The sequence below is a fragment of the Podarcis vaucheri genome (genome assembly GCF_965113315.1).
Source record: "Podarcis vaucheri genome assembly, chromosome: 4".
In the NCBI taxonomy this organism is placed as follows: Eukaryota; Metazoa; Chordata; class Lepidosauria; order Squamata; family Lacertidae; genus Podarcis; species Podarcis vaucheri.
In genome coordinates, this window is record NC_138762.1 from 47,072,122 (window position 1) to 47,091,954 (window position 19,833).

The window sequence follows — 19,833 nt, forward strand, 5'->3', positions numbered from 1 at the left end:
TCTGGATCCACACGTCCTTCCATAGTGGGGACATTGGTTTCTGGGCCAGGAGTTGATCACGGTGTGCATTTGCTAAACGTGCCTTCCTCTTAGCACGTTTCTCCCTTGCATCCTGAGTTTGAGTGTCTTCAAAGCCCATGACACCTTTGGTAAAAGCTGTTCACCAACTGGAGCACTCGCAGGTCAGTGTTTCCCAGTTGTCGGTGTTTATACTACTTTTTTTTTTTTTACTTGAGACAATCTTTAAACCTCTTTTGTTGACCACCAGCATTACGCTTTCCATTTTTAAGTTCAGAATAGAGTAGTTGCTTTGGAAGACAATAATCAGGCATCCGCACAACACTTTGCTGTAGGATACATGTGTTGTTACTGCCATGAAGCACCCATTCCCATGTACAGGATCATACCATAAAGCAGAATATATGCATGGAAGCCTGTTTCTAGGCTCTGGGTGAACACCCTTGCTGGAGTGAAGGAATCACACAGAAGAAAAAACAAAGATGACAGTTTATATTCCTAGAGGATTGGGTGAGGCAAGGTGAAGCAAGCAAATACAATGATAACAGAATCATTGAATTGTAGAGTCATCTAGTCCAACCCCCTGCAATGCAAGAATCTCAACTAGATCATATGACAGATGGCCATACAACCTATGCTTAAAAACCTCCAAGGAAGCAGAGTCCACAGGGCCCTCACCTGTTCTCCAAAAATTCTCAAAGATTATAGACAGAAGCTGTGAGATTACATCCACAAGCTTCTGGGTCTGCCGTGGGCAATGGCGGACAGCAGAGATAAGTAGCACTGAGCAGTGAGGAGATGGGAAGGCAGTGAGGGCAACACACCTTCTCTTTAAAAATCGGAGGGTTTTATTTCAGGTTCTGGAGGGTCCAGCGGTGTTAGTAGATGTTCTCATGGAGTCCCCGAAGCTCCAGGGAGAGCCAGGGGAGGCTCCAAGATTGAGCACAGACACACGGCCCAATCACGACCCCACGGCAAGAAGCCTTGAGATCCGTCATTAAAGCGGCAACCTCCCTAAAATAAAAGGATTTGGGACCAATCTGGAAAAGGTAAAAGGACTTACATTTTTAAATTCCTGTTTATGATTTAATTGGATCCACACCAGGAAGGGAAAAAGGAGGTGCCCCCCTGGACACAGGCACTCAACTGCATGGAAGGTAATCTGCAGGGGAAATAAAAGAACAAATAACTACTAATGTGCTTAAATATTAGCACACCAGTAAATGAACTGCGTTAAGACCATGAATTGGAGATCTGGATGTGATATTTTTATTTTCACCTTCATGATTATTTCCAGTAAGTTTGCTTAGCTGCAAAAGCATTTAAATTAAACTTGAACTCTAGAAAGAAGGAGGGAAAGCAGAATCAGGGTCTTGTGAATGCTTTTCCTCTTTTTTCTCTCTCTTTTATTTTTCTTTTGTCTCTGGGAGTTAAAAGACGTAGACATTGAAAGAGTGGGCTTTATAGTTTTAATTTCCCTGAATTGCCTGGGATTAATTCTAAAAACCTTGAAAACAGCTATTTTTATTGGGTCTAACAGTAAGCAAATAAAACTTTTGAAGCTTTCCTTTCTTTTTCTTTCTTGTGGATGTATTTGGCTTGTTTATCCTCTTTTTTAGACATGTATGGGACTGGACCTTATGGTTTTGTGGCTATTATTAAAGTGTGGATTAACTGGAGGGCAGAGAATTTAAATTAAAAGAATTTAAGGATGTACCAGGAATCTTAACAACATGATTATAATATCATCATTTGAATGAAATATTTAAAAAGAAAATGAAGCAGGGGTTTGGGGAACAACTATCACACTTAGAGAGAGACCTGTTAAATTGTGGTGTTAAAGTGATTTCTAAAATGTACAAGATGTTATTGGAATGGCAGACAAAGGATGAACAAGTGAAATCTTCATTAGTCATAATATAGGAATGGAAGCATGGGAACAATTATGGAATATGGATATAAACATGTTATGGTTTAAGAGAAAATTATATGGAAAGGCTATATCAGGGGTCAGCAAGCTTTTTCAGCAGGGGGCTGGTCCACTGTCTCTCAGACCTTGTGGGGGGCTGGACTATATTTTTTTTTGGGGGGAATGAATGAATTCCTATGCCCCACAAATAACCCAGAGATGCATTTTAAATAAAAGTACACATTATACTAATGTAAAAACACCAGGCTGATTCCCGGACTGTCTGCGGGCTGGATTTAGAAGGCGATTGGGCCAGATCCGGCCCCCGGGCCTTAGTCTGCCTACCCATGGGCTATATAAATAGTACCTAACACCTAGTAGATAGGCAAAAATGTATAAACCAAAGTCAAATAAGTGCTGGAAATGTAAAGAAAAAGAAGGCACCTTTTTCACATGTGGTGATCTTGTAATAAGGTTAAAGCTTTACTCAAAACAGGTTACAGTAAATGCATCATATCAGAAACTAAAATGCTTAACTTCTGAATGAGACAACAGTACAAGATAAATGACCCTCTGACCTAGAGCCTTCCTAGTCATCTCATTCCCCAAAATGTGCACATGAGCTGGAACCCAACAAAACAAAAAGACCCATTAGTTGCAATTCTGTATTCTAATGCCATATTTCATTCAACAAATCACATTTACATCCCATATCTCCACTCTGAATATGTTCAGAGTTTTGACACGGCATTCTGCTCTTAGGACTGGAAGGATTGACTCTGGATGTTGTGCATTTTGTAGGATCAAGGAAATGGTTGGTCATGTTCTCTGGGATTGCTTTTGATATATGGAAGACAGAGGGCCTCTCCTTCATAGGTTTCATTATTTGGGTACTGTACATTTGTCTGTGGCAGCTGGCATTCAGGGATAAGACTCTCTAGGGTTCAGGGTTGGATAGTCTGTGGCAGTTTGTGAAGACTGTGAGCTTTACTTGATACATGAGCACACTGTTTGCCAGTATGTAGAAGTAATACAACCAATGCACATATTATTCAATTAAATATTTCACTTTTGTCAGATTTAGAATGTGTGATTCAGATTCAAGGCTCCTTTAAGGGATGCAAGAGACCCCAGTGTGTTTTGTAGTGTGAACAATTCTTGGAAATTGCTTTCACTTTGTACCAGTTGTAATTTGTTAATGTTTTGTGATGGATTAGTATGGGGTGCTTGAGGAATTCAGTTCTGTGAATTCGTGATATGACCTGACCTAATCCGCACATCCCACGCTCAAGTGTGGATCTGAAAGCAGCTATCAATTAGATAGTTCACTCCTCTGAACATTGAGACACACTCCTTGACTCAAAAATATGTGTCAACATGCATTTAAAATATGTATTATGAGAGAAAATAGTGTAACATTATGTATTCAAACACATCTTTTAAGTCACATTTCTGTGTGGATTAGAGCTGACTAATAAGTAAGGAAACAGATTTGAATGAGTGAACAGATGTGAAAGTGACCCAGATGGGATATAGACTGATCTGTCCATCTCAAGGTTACACTCAGCACTTGCTCAACACAGAGTGTGTGGCCTTTTTGTGATTAGTTCATCTAGTGTGAATGAAAGAAAAAGAATGAATTTGTCTCCATGTATGCTATAGCAATTATCTCTGTCATCTTCAGTGACTCTCTATCTAAATGGAATCTAAATAGAGCAAGTGAACTATTCCACACAGCTGCCTCAATGTTAGCATGACTGTATTGACCTCAGCTACAGGCTGCAGGAAGGCATACAAGTTACATTTTTACTAGCCTCCTCACAATACAAAAAGATTTTCTTTTTCTCATAATAGAGAGGTCATTTATCCAGCTACTGCAACTATTATTGCATTTTCTGAGCATGGGGGGGGGGGAATAACTGTTAGCATTATTAAAAATACACCAAAAAGAGAAACAAAAATCAATATCGTATTTAAGGGAACACGCAGCAATATTTCAAGTAATTATTTCTCCTATAATGCAGCTGTCATCTGAAAAAAATGTACAATTGTTAATTTATAATTCTCCTTCTGCCTTCTTACAAATTATGTTTTTTTTCTATTTTTTCTTTATTTTAATTATTTCAAATCAAATCTATTTTTATTTTTTTTTAATTTTCCTACAAAAGATAAAAACCATTTTTTGTTCCATCTCAAGCCTAAGGACTATGTTACATACACACAGAAAGATAGAGGGGTTGTCTGGTTAAATTGCTGTAATGAATCCCCCTCTCCCATACACTGGGTATCAAATAAATGAACATGGTAATACAAACACTTGCACCAAGGGGCGTAGCTAGCTCCTCCGCTACCCGGTGCAGTGGGGGCTGGGCGACTCAACCATGGGGCAGAGCGACCCGCCCACAGGGCGGCTGCCACGATCCTTGCGCAGGGGCTACCGCCGCATTCCTGGGGGAGTGCCCGCAAGGGGTGCAACTGTACACTGCCGGGGATGCAAGCGCCCACCACCAGGGGTGAAAGTGCCACCTGCTGGGTGTATTTGCACGATTGCAGGCAGATTTTCACGGCAACTATTGTGCTGATCGCAAAAATACGCCTGCCGGGGGCGTGCGAGCGCCACAACTGCAATCCACCCGTGGTTTTGTCACCCTTCTTAGGCATGACACCACTCCCCACGCCCCCACATTACTACGCCCCTGCTTGCACCCTCTACAAGTGGTGCCTTATTCACTTTCCCCTTTTGATCAATTTTTGCCCACTCTCAAAAGTTGATGGGCAAAATTACACCTCAGTACATCACCACAGAATTTACTCAGATGTAAAACTATAGCACATTCCTTCTAGGAGATGCATGGTGAACCCATGGCTCTCCAATTTTGTTGGGTTCCATCAGCCCCAGGCTAATCAGGGATTATCATGGGTGAAGCAGTTTGTAGTCCAGCAACATCTGGAGGGTCATGAGTTCATCACACCTGTTCTAGGACATATCACATACATATAAGGTAATTTCCCCCAAATTTCAGCCACTTGCCATTTATACTTTTCATGCTAGGCACAAAATGATGAAGAGGGAAATCTGTGTTAAGGTGTTGAAAAGAACCATTATCTCTTATTTTGTTTCAAATGACTACTTGATCTGAATGTTGTTGTTTTTAAACATCTTCTAGACTGGAACATTATAGGAGAGGAGCACCTATTATCCCATGTGCTTGTTTTGGCTTATGCAGTCAACCCTATAAGAAGAGATTCTTACTGCTCTCTCTCACCCAGTAGGTGGTGGCTACGTATTTTGGAAGAAGTTAAGGGAGACGGCTGGGATATTTACGGTACCTCAGTAACTTCTAGTGGCCAGAGGCCTGTCAGGGGTCCCTGAAACTTCACAACTCTATGGAAATGCAATGTTGCATCTCTTACTAGATCTTATGCTACACCCAAAACAGAAAGCTCACTGGACATACTTACATGGATCCTATAGCCTAGCCCCTGCCTGATTTCTTCCTTATATTCCCAGCAAATCTGGCTTCTGTACTTTCCTGTGCTACTATAACAGCAGTCTTATAACAGCACTCTCTTTCATTCTCATGCTCTCTCACACACCTCTTGTCACTTCTGGTGCTCCCTATTATAATTTTACATATATAATAACTCGCTCTCCATGACACATAGGATTAATTAATTGGACCCATTACTAATTAGAAAGGCTTGAATGTGGACTGATATAGGACTAAGATAATCCTTAAGGGCTCTTCACCCGCAAACTTCCTCCATCTTCTGAAGTAAGGTGAAAAGTAACCAAAGAAAATGTATTTTTCATGGGGTCCTGCTGTAGAAGGCTTTCCCCAGGAATGTTGCCTGCTGTTGACCCTGATGCCTTTCTAGTTCAGATGAAGACCTTTTTAATTCACTCAGTCCTTTTAGCTTCAATTTGTAGAATTATTTTAATCTGCAGCTTTATTTGCTTAATCCGAGATTGTGCTGGTGCTCCTCATGTAATAATTTATTTTGATGTTTTAAGTGGAAACTGTTCTGGAAGCCTTTTGGTTAAAGATCAGGGGAACAAATTCACATGGAACCAAGCCCTTTTTGGCAATTAGAAGCAATGGGTCCATAGGAGACCAAAGGCTTTGTTTTTCTTAGAAAGTTTTTGCAGAGTTCTGAAAAAATTATAAGAAGAATTGTTTGAAGAAATTCAGAAATGGAGAGATGAATATTTGATAGAGGAAAAAGAGCCTAAGCTCCAAAGCTAGAATGTGAATGGGACTGTGTAGCCACGGACTGGATTATTTTATTGGAATAAACTAATTCATTTTTTGCTTTCCCTTGTTTTCTATAGATACTTACTTTAAAGTGCATAATTATCTGAGTTGTTCCTCTTGCTTTCTCCTTGGAAAGCAAGGGTTTTTTTTCCTATTCTATTAAGTTTCCCATTGGCTTTTGAACAATAATCCTGCAGGAAACCCGTGGTCAGGTAAACTGGAAGCACTGTGCTATTTTGAGACCCTGACATTCTCCCCCTTTATTCATGCTGCTACATTTTGAACCGAGATCCCATTGTTCTGTCCACAACAAGGGGTTGCTAGTGAGGAAAGCAGAGTTAAATCTAATACATGAAAAAAACTGTATGTACACACACCCTTATTAGGGACCCCTGATACTCTTTTGAGAAAGGAACACAGAATCTCTAGAATCAGCTTCCATTTTGACATGTTATAATCTGTTTCAGCAAAGCTACTCTTTAAACATTTAGCAATGTATGTTACTCAAAGGTTTGTCAGCAAAGTCTGTTTAGTTAAAGTAATTAGTTAATGACATGTTTAAGTAAGGCTAAGCACTAAATCAATTTCAATAGATGAGTAGCAATTATCATTATGTCCACATCAGCAATGCTTTAATGAACTCTTATTATTCTGTGCAGCTATACAACTTGTTCTTTGTCCAACACATTTTATTAAATCCTTGATTCAACCTTCTGATCCTCAATGTTATAAATCTTTGAGTAGTCTATGATAGAAGCTGAGCTAGAAAGTTAATTAGTGTAGACATTTAAAACACTGAATACAGTAGCTCAGCTCAGAATTAGAAAAAAATCAGAGATGAAGTTCTGAAAAAAGATACCCTTTGTTTTACACTGCATTATATATATATATATATATATAAACCTAGATGGAGCTTTTATTCAATTTGAACATTCACTGGCAATGTTAAGATAGTAGCACTATTAGATTGAATAAATGTGGAGCTCAAACAAATAATTAAATACAGACTAAGCTGAAAGAACCAAGGTCAATTTAGAATTAATGTAAAAAGGCACCACAAAAGGAAGGAAAGTTGAAAACACCCGATTCAGCCAACTAGTGTTTAGTGAGTTTTGCAATGAACTTTTTTGTGATACACAGTGTGCAAGTTAGAAAGATGGAAAGATTCACAGTATGATTTGTCTTGGATCCCCCATGACCATAGGGACAACCCTGGGTACAAAATATGATGGCTAGCCCTCCAATCTCTATACAAGGTACTTATTATCTTTCAGATACAATCTGTGGCTCAAATTATGGCCTATGAAATCCTCCCCAAAATGGACGTATTTGATTTGTCTTCTTTCTAATGCTCCATCAACCATTAAGATGGGGTGGCTAAAATTTTGGAAATATTGAATATTGGCTAACTCTCTTGAGAACTGTATGCTAATGTTGGTCAAAATAGCCAGTGGTCACTTCCACATGCCCAAGGTTCATGTGTAGCTTTACAGATAATCTGGTCACACCACAAATATCAATAGGTGTATGAGGGTTTTTGAAATTTAAAGATTGCAAAATTCCACTGACTGGAGCACCTTTATGGCAACATAGATAAGGCTCCCATTCCTAGTGCAGGCAGGCACAATTCTTTTACAGTGCCTTTGAATCTAGAACTTACATAAAGGTGACCTCTGGATATCATCTAAGACAAAGCAAATAATATTCCAAAACTACTTCTTTCTGCATCAGTACAGAACAGATACAATATTCACAACTGCACTCAAGAGACTACTATCTGATCCAGAGTATATGCTGTGCACAGGTATAGGAATATCATATTTGAAAGTAATCATAAAAGGAAACAATATTAAATTCTATAGCTTAAATACATAAAGTGGTTATTCATTTCACCTATAGCAAGACTTCGACTGAAGACATTCCTGAATTTATGTGTGAAAAGAACTTACACAACTTCATATTTATTTATTTGTTCTATTAGTATCTCCTAGAGCAGAAAGCAGTTGAATATGCACAGAGCTCCCATGTGATCAAGACTTTCCCTTCACTTTTGTGTTCACTGTCCCTGGTACTGAAATAGATGTGGGGAAACCTTTGTTCACACTGTGCATGTATGCAACTGAGCTTTCAGTAACCTCTGGTTATTTACAACATAATAACAAATTTAATGTACTGTCTGATGAGCTGCTCTCTCTATATATATTTAGAAGAGTCACAATGAAAAACACATAGGGAAAACAATACACAGAAGCTTGTAAGGCAAGGACTAGCAACATTTAGTGTGGAACAGTGGAGTTTTCCCTTAAAACAAAGACAACAGATTTGCTAAAAGCCTGTGAGGTCCAAGAAACACACCTGGTCAATGTTGGCTGTGGTCAATATGGCAAAACAGAAAAAAAATAATGGGAGAAAGGTGCTCCCCCTTGCCCCTTTTTCCATTGAAAATATAAATTATATTTTTAAAAAAAGACTTAATGCATTGTGTTTCTAAGTATTAAAGCAATTTTAGATATTCCGGTGGGGGCGGGGGAGAATATCTGCATTTGACAAAAGAAACCTGCACAAACAATAGGCAAAAAGAAGGTAGGGAAACCCAAACAGAGTGAGGTTGATTCAATGAATTTAAGCTATTCCCTCCCATTTTCCTTTCTAAATGTTTGTCTGTGATCAAATCCTCCACTATTATTGCATTACAGTCTCTCTTTACTCCTTTCCTTGCCAAAATGGCCCTAGGCTGTGGTCTCCCAGGTAGTTTTAATATCCTTTTGTAAGCCCTCCTTGAATGATTATGGTAAGTCTTGCTTGCAGCAGTTTTTGTTCCCCCTAGCATCTTTTCCACCTACCTCTCTGTGCTATTCTTTTGTTTTCAAACACTGCTTTATTCCTTTCCCTACAGCCTACCAGACGGTGGTAATATCCTTTTTTTAAAGAAAAGACAGCAGGAGTGGGTTGCTATTCCTCCATGTATTGTCAGTGATACAGTATGTTTTTCAAACCTTCCAGCATCAGTAATTTTGTGAAAAACTGTCAGGGCAAAACTGAAAACAAATAATAAGTGTAATCATTTCTGAGACAGCTTGGTGGCTGATATTCACAAGAACAATCTTCATGAATATAACCGATAATCCTGCTGTCTTACCAACCATGTCAACAAAACAGAGATAGATTCTTAAATTTCTGATCATCCAAACCTTCATTAGCTGTCCAGAGCCTAGTGAAAACAACAAACTGCATATGCATCAAAGTCATAGGAGTATAACAGAATAGGTGTGCTGGTTTCCTTGCTTTCAGTTGCATTAATTCATTTTTGTTGGGCAAAAAGAGACAAGCAGGTTTTTGCTTTTCTGCCTTCAAATCTATGGGTGGGTGTACCTAAATAGCTCAGGACTGCAATACCTCAGGGACCGCTACTCCCGATATAAACTGACCTGGACTCTGGGATCATCATCTGAGGCCCTTCTTCACGTGCCTCCTCCATAACAGGTCCAGAGAGTGGCAACATGAGAACAGGCCTTTTCTGCAGAGGCTCCCCATTTGTGGAATGCTCTCCCCCAGGGAGTTTCATCTCGCACCTTCATAATGCATCTTTAGGCACTAGGCAAAAATGTTCCTCTTCATCCTTTGTGGGAGTGGGTTGATTTTTTAAAAAACCTATTCATTTTGTGCTTTTATACTGTATTTTTATCTTGCGAACTGCCCTGCAACCTGTGGATTAAGGGTGGAAAATAATCATGTCATCTGTTCCTTTACCTTAAACTGGAAGCAAGGGCTATGTCTTAATGGCAGCCATTAGTACTCTAGATGCCAGATTCAACTGTGATGGACACAGATACACCCAGAGATCTCTGGAGCGGTTGCTTTTTGAAAAAAAAAATCTTAGTGGAGAAAAATGAAGAACAAATGAATATCTCAATTCTGGTTTCAGTGTATAGCCTAGGCATTGGGGTGGGGAAATCTGTGGCCCTCCAGATGCCACTGAACTACATCTCTCACCATCCCTGGCCATTGAACATGCTGGTTGGGACTAATGGGAGTGGGAGGCCAACAACATGGGGAACCATGTTGCAATAAGCATATCTACAGGTAAGGACACATAACAGAATTTGCATTTGGATGTTGTCTACCAGTTAATGAAATGAGGGGTTCATTTGAAAATGCAAATGCATCTGCAAGCACTTGCCTATTACTGCTGACTTAATTTGGAAAATGTTTAAGCTTTCCCTGCAATGGTGCCCCATCTGTGGAATTTGTCCCCACCTGTCATCAATTATTTTGTCCTTGTGATCCCAAGTGTATGTGTTTGCCTTGATATATTCAGTGTTTTAGTGGGACACAGGTGGCACTGTGGTCTAAACTACTGAGCCTCTTGAGCAGTTCAGATCCACACAATGGGGTGAGCTGCTGTCGCTTTGTCCCAGCTCCTGCCAACCTAGCAGTTCAAAAGCATACCAGCGCAAGTAGATAAATAGGTACTGCTTCAGCAGGAAGCTAAACGGCGTTTCCGTGCACTCTGGCTTCTGTCACAGTGTTCTGTTGAGCCAGAAGCAGTTTGGTCATGCTAGCTACATGACCCAGAAAGCTGTCTGTGGACAAATGCCCTTGGCCTGAAAGGGGAGATGAGCACCGCACCCCATAGTCAAATTTGGCTGGACTTTACCATCCAGGGGTCCTTTATCTTTTTACCTTTACCTTTTAGCATTAACAGTGGTAGGGAGCCTGCTCTGTGATTTTACTTCTTATTTTGTATGATTTATGGCTGTTTTGTGTAATTTTATGTGATTTGTATCTTGAACCCTGACTTGGGATCCTAAAATGAGGGGCAGGCTAAATTGCTCATCATAATAAAGAAATATATAACGAGAGAAATAAACAATAGTAGCACTTATGTTAACTGAAAGAATAAAATATTTCTTTTTCCAATATAACTGAATCACTCATGAACTAAACATAAGAACTATATAATAAAGCCACAAAGCCAAGAGCACTTTAGCTAATTATAAACTATTCATACAGAAGAGTGACTTCCACTGCAGGTGAAAGGCAGCCATCCTTGGAACAGAGCACAGTGGTGCACTTAACAATACTAAGCAACATTCTGCAAGCGTTTTTGGCAAAGGAAGTTAAAAACACTTTATCCAATCAAAACTTCAAAGGAGATTGGGGAACTGGAGCTCAGCCAGAGTACCAGAATGCTTTCTGCTTTGTGAAATTAATTTGGAATCTTAAAACAGTACAGCCATTTACCACTCTTATGAATAGCGTATTTGCTTCTTCCAAATGCACAGTTTTAAGTTTTGCAGTAAGATTCATGATAGCGTTTTATGTCTACCGCTGTGGTTTTATGACAAATCTGAGTTATAAGTTTGCCAACATGCCATGCCACAAAGTTCTGGTTGCAAAAGCAGTCACTAACATTTGAAAGATTATGTGCAAATTTAAGACTGTCTTGACTGAGGAGAAAGTTGACACTTTTAACCAATTGAAGAAGAAAAAAGATTGTTACAAATGTTGCTATGAAGTGCTCTAAATAAAAGATAGCTTTGACACTTAGACCAGACAGATTTAATAAAGACACATTTCACAACCACGTTTCAAGGTCAACTGTGGTTAAAATAAAGAGGCTTTATTTTCTTTTTTTACAATAACAGCTGTAAAGGAATACAATACTCAATTTTTATGAAAATAAAATAATTGTACACCATGTAAACACATTTCTTTGGGGGAGGTATTGTAATGGGAATATGGGTTTGTCTTTAAAGTCAAGGATCTAGAAAATAAAAGAGTTAATGTGAACATTATAATTGAATATAATTAGATTTAATAAAAGGGCTATTTGGTAGAACTGTATTATTGGATTCAGTTGAAAAGCTAAAAAAAATTTATGTGATATCAATGTCATTTAGTAGTCTCTTTCTTTTCTTTTCTTCCTGAAATAGTAGTTCACACTGTTATCACCTCAAAATATAAGTGTTAGAATTCTGCTGATACTCCATGTTTTAAATTATGGCAGTAATATCTGTGGACAGCTGTATCCTGTGATCTAATCACTTTTAATACAAAATTGACTATTATATAAATTTCTCTAAAACACACATAGAGTGAAACCTGACAATCTCACCCATTTATTCTGGAAGGAGACAGGCAGGGTGCATTAAGGAAGCAATTAAAGAAATGCTTCCTTCACCAGAGCCAAAGAATACGATGCTGTAAACTCAATAACTTTAATCAGGCCAAGAAACAGGGCTGCCACTTTGTTTAAATAGAATACAATTCAATTAATCCAACAATATGTCAAGAATGTATAAATTTAAATGGCATGCACTATGTGGGGGAATTGTGCCCTTCAAGAAATAAAGCCATTGTTTAAGTTCCATTTCTTTTAAGTTTCTTATCTTATAGAAATTGAAAAAGGCTATTCCGTTCAACTTAACTGATTGGAGAGTTAGGAAAAACCTGAACCACTTAATTGATCACCAGTGATGTTGTGTTTAATTTTGAAGTGCAGGAGCTTATCATAATGGCTTCCAGAGCCACATACCATTAGAGAGTCCATAACTGCAGTCCCAAAAAGAGTTGGAAAAGGCATCAACTGGCAAAGGCTGATTTGCGCGACAAGGCCCAACGCACCCCTAATAAAATAATAAAAACACATTGACACAGAATTTTAGTTTAAGGTTAATGGGCAAAATTTAGGTCACAACTTTATTGATTACAGCAATGTGAGTGCTATTGGCTTAGGCATTGGCAATAACTATGTCTGACTCCTGCCCGCCTTGCAGGAAGTCTAGAAGGGCAAACCACCAACAGAGGGAGCTCCATTGATGGCGACCAACTGAAGCTCACCTGCAGGGTCCTGGCATAGCCCTAGCCCCACAAGCAGACTTTGGACAAAATTCAGACCCGTAGATTCCTTTAACAGAATACCCTTGTACCTGGAGGGGCAGGTGATGGCCACACCTCCCCTCCCCCACAGCTCACTAAGCCAATGCCTAACTGCCAAACCTTACAAAGTTATGACAATTGCTAAGAGGTAGGTGAAAATGGACAGTGCCAATCTGCCAAATGGAAAAAAATCCCTACCTAGCCCCTGTTCCAAAACAGGCGACCAGCCGAAGTCCAGAGCAAGGCCAAAGCAGAAACCTAAAACACTGGGGGGGGGGGGGTTCGGCAGCGTGAAGCCAGGTAAAGCCCCAGCGACACGCCACTGGCTTTTAATGGCCCACACGATCACAACACTCTGATTGGCCAATATGCCGTGGCGCGACTGTGGGGCACCACAAGGCTTGAGCTCATCCCCACCCCACCCCACCCCATGGATGGGGGTGCGCCTCGGGCCCACGCACAACACGGACCCTCAATTAGGAGGATCCAACTTAGCAATTAGCATGTTGGACTTCTCAGCTGAGGAGATATGGGTTCACATCTCTGATCAAGCATGATGCTCACTAGCAGACTTTGTCAGCCTAGTCTAGCTAACAAAAGGGCTATGTGCCAGGCCAGAGCTTTCCTTCAACCAGCAGCAATACTGGCAAGACTGCTCCCGAAGATTATGTCATTACTGTGAAAAATGTAAGAGCTGTGTTTCCCTGAATTCCTGCTCTACTACACCACTTCAAGATGACCACATTTACCTCAGATTGACAGACTATGTCAAGATGGCACAAAAACAAGAAGAGAAAGACCTGTGTGCATTATTTTTCAAATAACATTAACATAAATTCATTCCACTGAATTTCAACATAATTGCAAGGTACAGCATAAATGACAGTTTTACATTAATGCCTGCAGATGTGATTTTTTAGTAACTCATTTGCAAATCAGAAAGAAAAGGCTTAAAGAGGGAAAAGCTGAAGTATTTTTCCCTGGTACTTTTAATTGAGTCAGATTAGATGGTAATGTAATAGGCTATTCCTGGACACCTTCTCTAATAAATCCCTTCTATTATAAACCACAGCGCTGTGAAAATTACTGCACTCCTTTCTGAAAGAAAATAAGAGAAGAAAAACCACATGATCAGAGAGAGGTATCTTTATCCCACATACTTTCCAGAGTATATGAAAATCTTAGTTGCTCTTTCAACACTTTTATACTTATACACCACAATTCATTTGCCTTTTTCAGACTCAGTATATCTTTCTTCACCTTCTGATATTTTGCATTATTTGGGTTTTATACTTGGACCCCAGTCTTCCTATAGAAAGCTCACGTGTACTTCTCACACCTCCTTATCTTCATCATACACTCCCACACAACCAACTTTGCCCTATACAATTTCTTCATTGTTGTATTACATTAGTCTACCATGCTTCTTTTCCATTCCCTGCACTAGTCTTTTTATTCATGGGTTACCCTAATATGAATATCTTTCAGCTCTGAATGAATTTCTGCTTTATGCCATAATCCTACACACAGCAGCAGTGCGCCAGAGACTGTTCAAATATGGGATTCAGTTGTGGTGGGACTTTCTCAACTGCATGACTTTTGGTGGCTTTTCAGAGAACTGCTTGGCTCTCCAACATTTTGAGCCATGGTCTATCCCATCCCTGCCATATCAGATCCTTTTAACTGGAGATGCCAGGAAATGAATTTGTGACCTGATTGAATCACTCACTCCTTGTTTCAAAAACAGGGAAACTGGAAGTCTGGGTGATTTGTTGTTTTAGCAAAGAAACATCATGCCAACCTCACCAGTTTGTGCTATTAAGTCTGGAAGACGGTACAATAACCTGCCTGGTATCAAGAGTTATCTAGGGCTGTCAAAAAGGAGGCAGGGCAGAGGGAGAGGAAGTATCATATGTTACCTAGGCTGCCTCCCCCCCCTCCTGGGTAGAGGCAGATCCTCTGTGCAACAGATGGGCTTGTACCATTGACCACAGAGAATATGTTGGCTCAACTTATTCCTTGGCTCTATCATCTCATACCCATGGCTCCTAATCTGTTTGGCGCCACTGCCACTGCCTTGAGTCCTTCCATTGTGGTTCCCATTGCAGGACAGAACAGAGAGGGGGGCAGGGGTCCAATTGGCATGGGCCTACAATTTTGAGGGGGGCTACTCACAGTTCCCTTGCTAGAGGCAAAGGGGAAGAGGCCCTTTGGTAAATATTATTAAAATGGGACCTACATGTCCCATCTGGCCTGGGCCTATTACCAGCTCTGCACAACTCTGGCTGCAGGATGGAGAGAGCAAGGGAACACAAGATGGAGGCAGAGATGGCAGGAACCTAATAATGAATAGAGGGGAAAGTAGGGAAGGAAGGGAGGAGGTGTCAAGGGGGGGGGCAGCTACTACTGTGCTCCGCTTGCTTTCTCTCTTCCCCCTTAAACCTAGGCTTGCCATATATCAGGAAAATTCCTGACAGTCCTGGTATTCAGGTGCAAAAATGGTGTCAGGGAGGAATTTTGCCAAATCAGCAAAATGCCAGAGAAAACCCAGAAGTATGACAACGCGATGGAAAAAGCAGTGGAAACAGCTCCAAAAGCTTAAAATCAGTATGAGGTCTTATATGGCAACCCTATTTAAACCGGGACTACCCAGTTGTGTTTTCCTCCCAAACACAGAGGTCTTTCTTTCCCCCATGCCTTCCTGTCTGCATATTAAACCCTAAACTCTAATTACACATTAGTGCTAGCCCCTGAATTGCTTCGGGGCCCAGATCCAGGTCAGGTTGGCCCCAGTCAGATCAGGGCTAATTCCAAGTAATAGATTAGGCCCCGACTCAGATCTGGAGGCTGTGCACAGCCCTGTTTCTTACATGAGGATTTCTTCCACACGCCCAACATATTTGGGAAATGCAGAAACAAGAGAATTCCATTTCCACTTCTCTATCTCCTATTTTTTTAAAAAACAACAACAGGGAGATAAAGAGGTGGAGAAAGGGTACATAACAATACGGGCAGTGAAATCAGTCTGTGATCAGGATATTAGACTACTTTTTAGAGAAAGAAAAACAATTGTGAAGATAACCAACCCTGGACTTAAGTGTCTATGTGCATAATTGATTCCAGGTGCTTTTCCAGGCACACAAAATTATAATGTAAGTAAGGTAAGGAAACGTTTCACTGCACCATAACTTGAAATTGTTTCTCAATAGAATGGGAAGGTGTATTTTAGGGAGGATCTGTGTGTGCCTTAAATTCAGGTTCATGGGCCAATTTTCCATAGAAAACTATCATGTCTTTTATATGAAAGGTCAAATTTCTTCTCACAAACATTTTAAATTCTTTCCCCTCCTTCCAACAGCAATACGCTTGCTATCATTATTTTGCCAGATTCCCATTCATTCATTTTGATGGATGCCAAGAGCTTTTGGAAGTCAAAAATCTCACTCTTATACTCTACATTTTAGCTTATTCCTAGACATCTAATAAATGCCAAGTTAATTCTGGCAGTTTGGGGCCACTATTTTTAATAAGCTCTATCACGTTAGTTGGCATGGAACTTGATTATATACACACACATTGTGTCTCCATGCTATTTTCTATTTTTAGAAAATCTGTTATATTAAAGTAACTATAAATTTTAAAAACTGATTACCAAATATTTCAGGACTGGTTGAGTCTATTAAGTTACCTACTCTTAAATCTAATAAATGTTCTTAGATTTCCCTATGAATGATCTGCCATAAGAAAAGTCTCTCACGTTAGTGATCACCAGCAGTATTCATTTTTACCTAGCATTCATATTTGTATATCTGATATATTGAATTCTAAATGTCACCTCTGTGTATGGGAGACATGGGTCTCTGAAATCTGACATACTAACACAATAGCAAATTACTTATTAAGAAAGGAATCTCTGACCTTCTTACCCCATCGTAGCACACACGTACCTCAGCTTTTTCCTGTAAACTAACCTTCCCTAACCTGGAGCCATCCAGATATTTTGGACTAGAATTCCCATTGTCATGGGAGGCTTGATCATGATGGCTTGGACTTGGATGAGTTGTATTCCCAAACGCCTAGAGGGCACCTGGTTGTGGAAGGCTTCTATAAACCATAGTGTGAACACCAGACAATGCAAAACAACAATTTGCTAAGCGGTAACCTTCCATAGTATGCATGCAATTCCATGATAAACTATCATTTGTCATCTGTATTGTCCTGCCAAGTAGTAAGGGTGTTCTTATTCTTGCTAGTCTCTTGCTTCACCTTCAGAAAAGTAGTGAGGTTTTTTCCACTGTTTGGCATGCAAGTAATTTTAATCACAACATATTAAGTTACTACTTAGCAAATTGTCACCCATATTCAATCTACAGCAGGTGACTACCACTAATGACAGATTCATGACTTCCAATCTAATACCCCAAGAGAAAAATGCAAGTCAGCCTTCATACGGACTTTTGATAGGCCATGGCAAAGACTGTCAAATCAAGAAACAGCACATTTAGATACATGATGGGCTGCCATGTTTAGAAATCAAAGCCAGTGGATATGGGCCCTTAGGCACGTCAGTAAAGCAGATGAGGGCAAGGATGCAATCGGGGCTGTATGATAGAGGGAGGAAGCAGAACAAAAAGAAGAGCTTTGAGAAGAAGCAATAAGGTGGCTTGTCTAATTAGTATAGAGAAAGCTTGAGAATAACATATGTTCCCCATTCCATTCCTTAATTATTCTGTGAAACATTCTGTACTGTGTTCTATGCGTTCTGAATTCTAGTTTAATTAAGATGTTCTAATGTTAGTTCTGGAGTTCGGTCATGAGCTGCTAGACACTGCCTTCCATTTCTTCAGTTCATTTGCATCTTTTCCCCTTCTGCATTACCAATGCAAATGTGTGCATTGATAAAACACCTGGGAGGAAAAGCAATCTCCATGTGTATAATTCCATCAAGATTATATTTTGTTCAATGTTCTACTGAAGTGCATGTCTGCTACTGCTCATTGGTGAAATGTCACACACATATCTTGATAAAGCCTTACGTGCAATTACACAAGGATTGCTCATTGGCAGTATTTAATCAATGCACATATGCACATATTTAATTTAGGAGGGCTAAGGAAAGAGATGAAGGGACAGAAAAAGCTGGTAAACTCTGCATGCAGTATGCCTTGTACAAGTGTGTATGTTTTGTTTAATGGAAGCTGCTCAGTGCAATGGCTTTATGAAATATGATAAGGGAATTTGGAAACTGCAAAATCTAGGGGGGGGGATTAGATGAGGAATATTTTAGAAGCATACATAGAGAAAAGACATTGACCTGTTAATTCCAAAATGTATCTATCCATCAGCCTAATGACAATCAGTGCTTTATGCAATTGACAGAGATCACAAGTTGAAAAACAACTATGTCATGACACTCTAGTAGCTTTCATTTATCATACAATGGAGCTGCAACACAGAAGCAAGATTCAAAATATTCTTGACAGGTTGGTACACTGAGCTGAAACCAACAAGATGAAATTCAACAGAAATAAGTATAAAGTCCTCCATTAAGGTACCAACAATCAAAGGCACTGGATGGGAGATATCTGGCTTGACAGCAGGACATATGAAAAGGATGTAGGTGTCTTAGTTGATCATAAATTGAGCATGAGCCAGCAGTGCAATGCAGTTGCTAAAGAAGTCAATGCAATCTCAGAATGCATTAACAGAAACAGTCTCCAGACCATCAGAAGTAAAAGTTCCAGTTTATTCTGCACTGGTCAGATTGCCTCTAGAGCAGAAGTTCCCAGTTGGTGGTCCATGAACCCCAGGAGTTCCTCGTAACCCACTCAGGGGATCCATGGCACCATTCACATAACCAAACTACCATAGAAATATCAACAATTCTAAAAGTAGGTGGTCCATAGCTTTGCTTTTGCAAAAAAGATGGTCTACAGTATTTAGAACCACTGTTCTAGAATATTGTGATGTATTCTAGGTACCACATTTTAACAAAGACACTGACCAACTGGAGGGCAACCAGGATTGTGAGATGTGTGGAAACCAAGTCCTGTAAGGCACATAGTTAGAAGAACTGAGCATGTTTTGCCTGGATAAGAGAGGTTAACGAAAGACAAGACAGTAGTCTTCACATATACTAAAAAGGTTGTCATGTAGAAGATGGAGCAGAAAAAAATGTTTGGATAATTGAAAGGGTGCAGTTTTGAGGTAACCATAGGGGAAATTTGCCTAACAATAGAACTGATTGCTTTAGAAAGTGATGGGCCTTCCTTTCCTGGAGATATTCAAGCAGAGGCTAGTCCATCATTTGTCAAGGGTAGTGTAGTTGCATCCTGACTTGCAGAACCTGTATGGGGCAGGGGCTGGACTAGATGACCTAAAAGATCTTTTCCAACTCTATATTTTATTACTAGCCATAAATTTCACAACACATGGCCAATTACTCATACAAATGGGCAACGAGATTTACCAAAAATACAAGTCATACAGACCAGCTAAGTAAAGCAATGTAGGCTTCCAGCACAAATACCTATAGCTTGGAATGACTGTCTTTCTCTGTCTGTGAATCTCTCCAGTGTTATTTTGATCCTAGCCACTACAGAGATTCACTGATGCTTAACACATAGCAATAAAATTTGAATGCATGTTTTATGCATTTATTTATTTATTCATTTGTTTAAAATGAATTACTACATACAAAACTACATTTTCATTATTATTGGAGGAGGGTTTCTCAAAAAAAAGTGGAACTGCAAACAATTACCATCC

At 39.7% G+C, this 19,833-nt stretch overlaps 1 protein-coding gene and 1 long non-coding RNA gene across 2 annotated transcripts in view; one reads left to right on the forward strand and one right to left on the reverse strand.

The window, feature by feature from the left end:
- Positions 1-19,833, forward strand: part of LOC309531353 (uncharacterized protein) — a 394,694-nt gene that overhangs the window by 355,404 nt on the left and 19,457 nt on the right. The window lies entirely within an intron of this gene.
- On the reverse strand, positions 705-12,813 carry LOC309531635. Its single transcript, XR_014219361.1, has 3 exons — positions 12,722-12,813; positions 9,934-10,040; positions 705-1,180 (listed from the first exon to the last, which is right to left on the reverse strand). It is a non-coding gene; the product is annotated as an uncharacterized lncRNA (long non-coding RNA).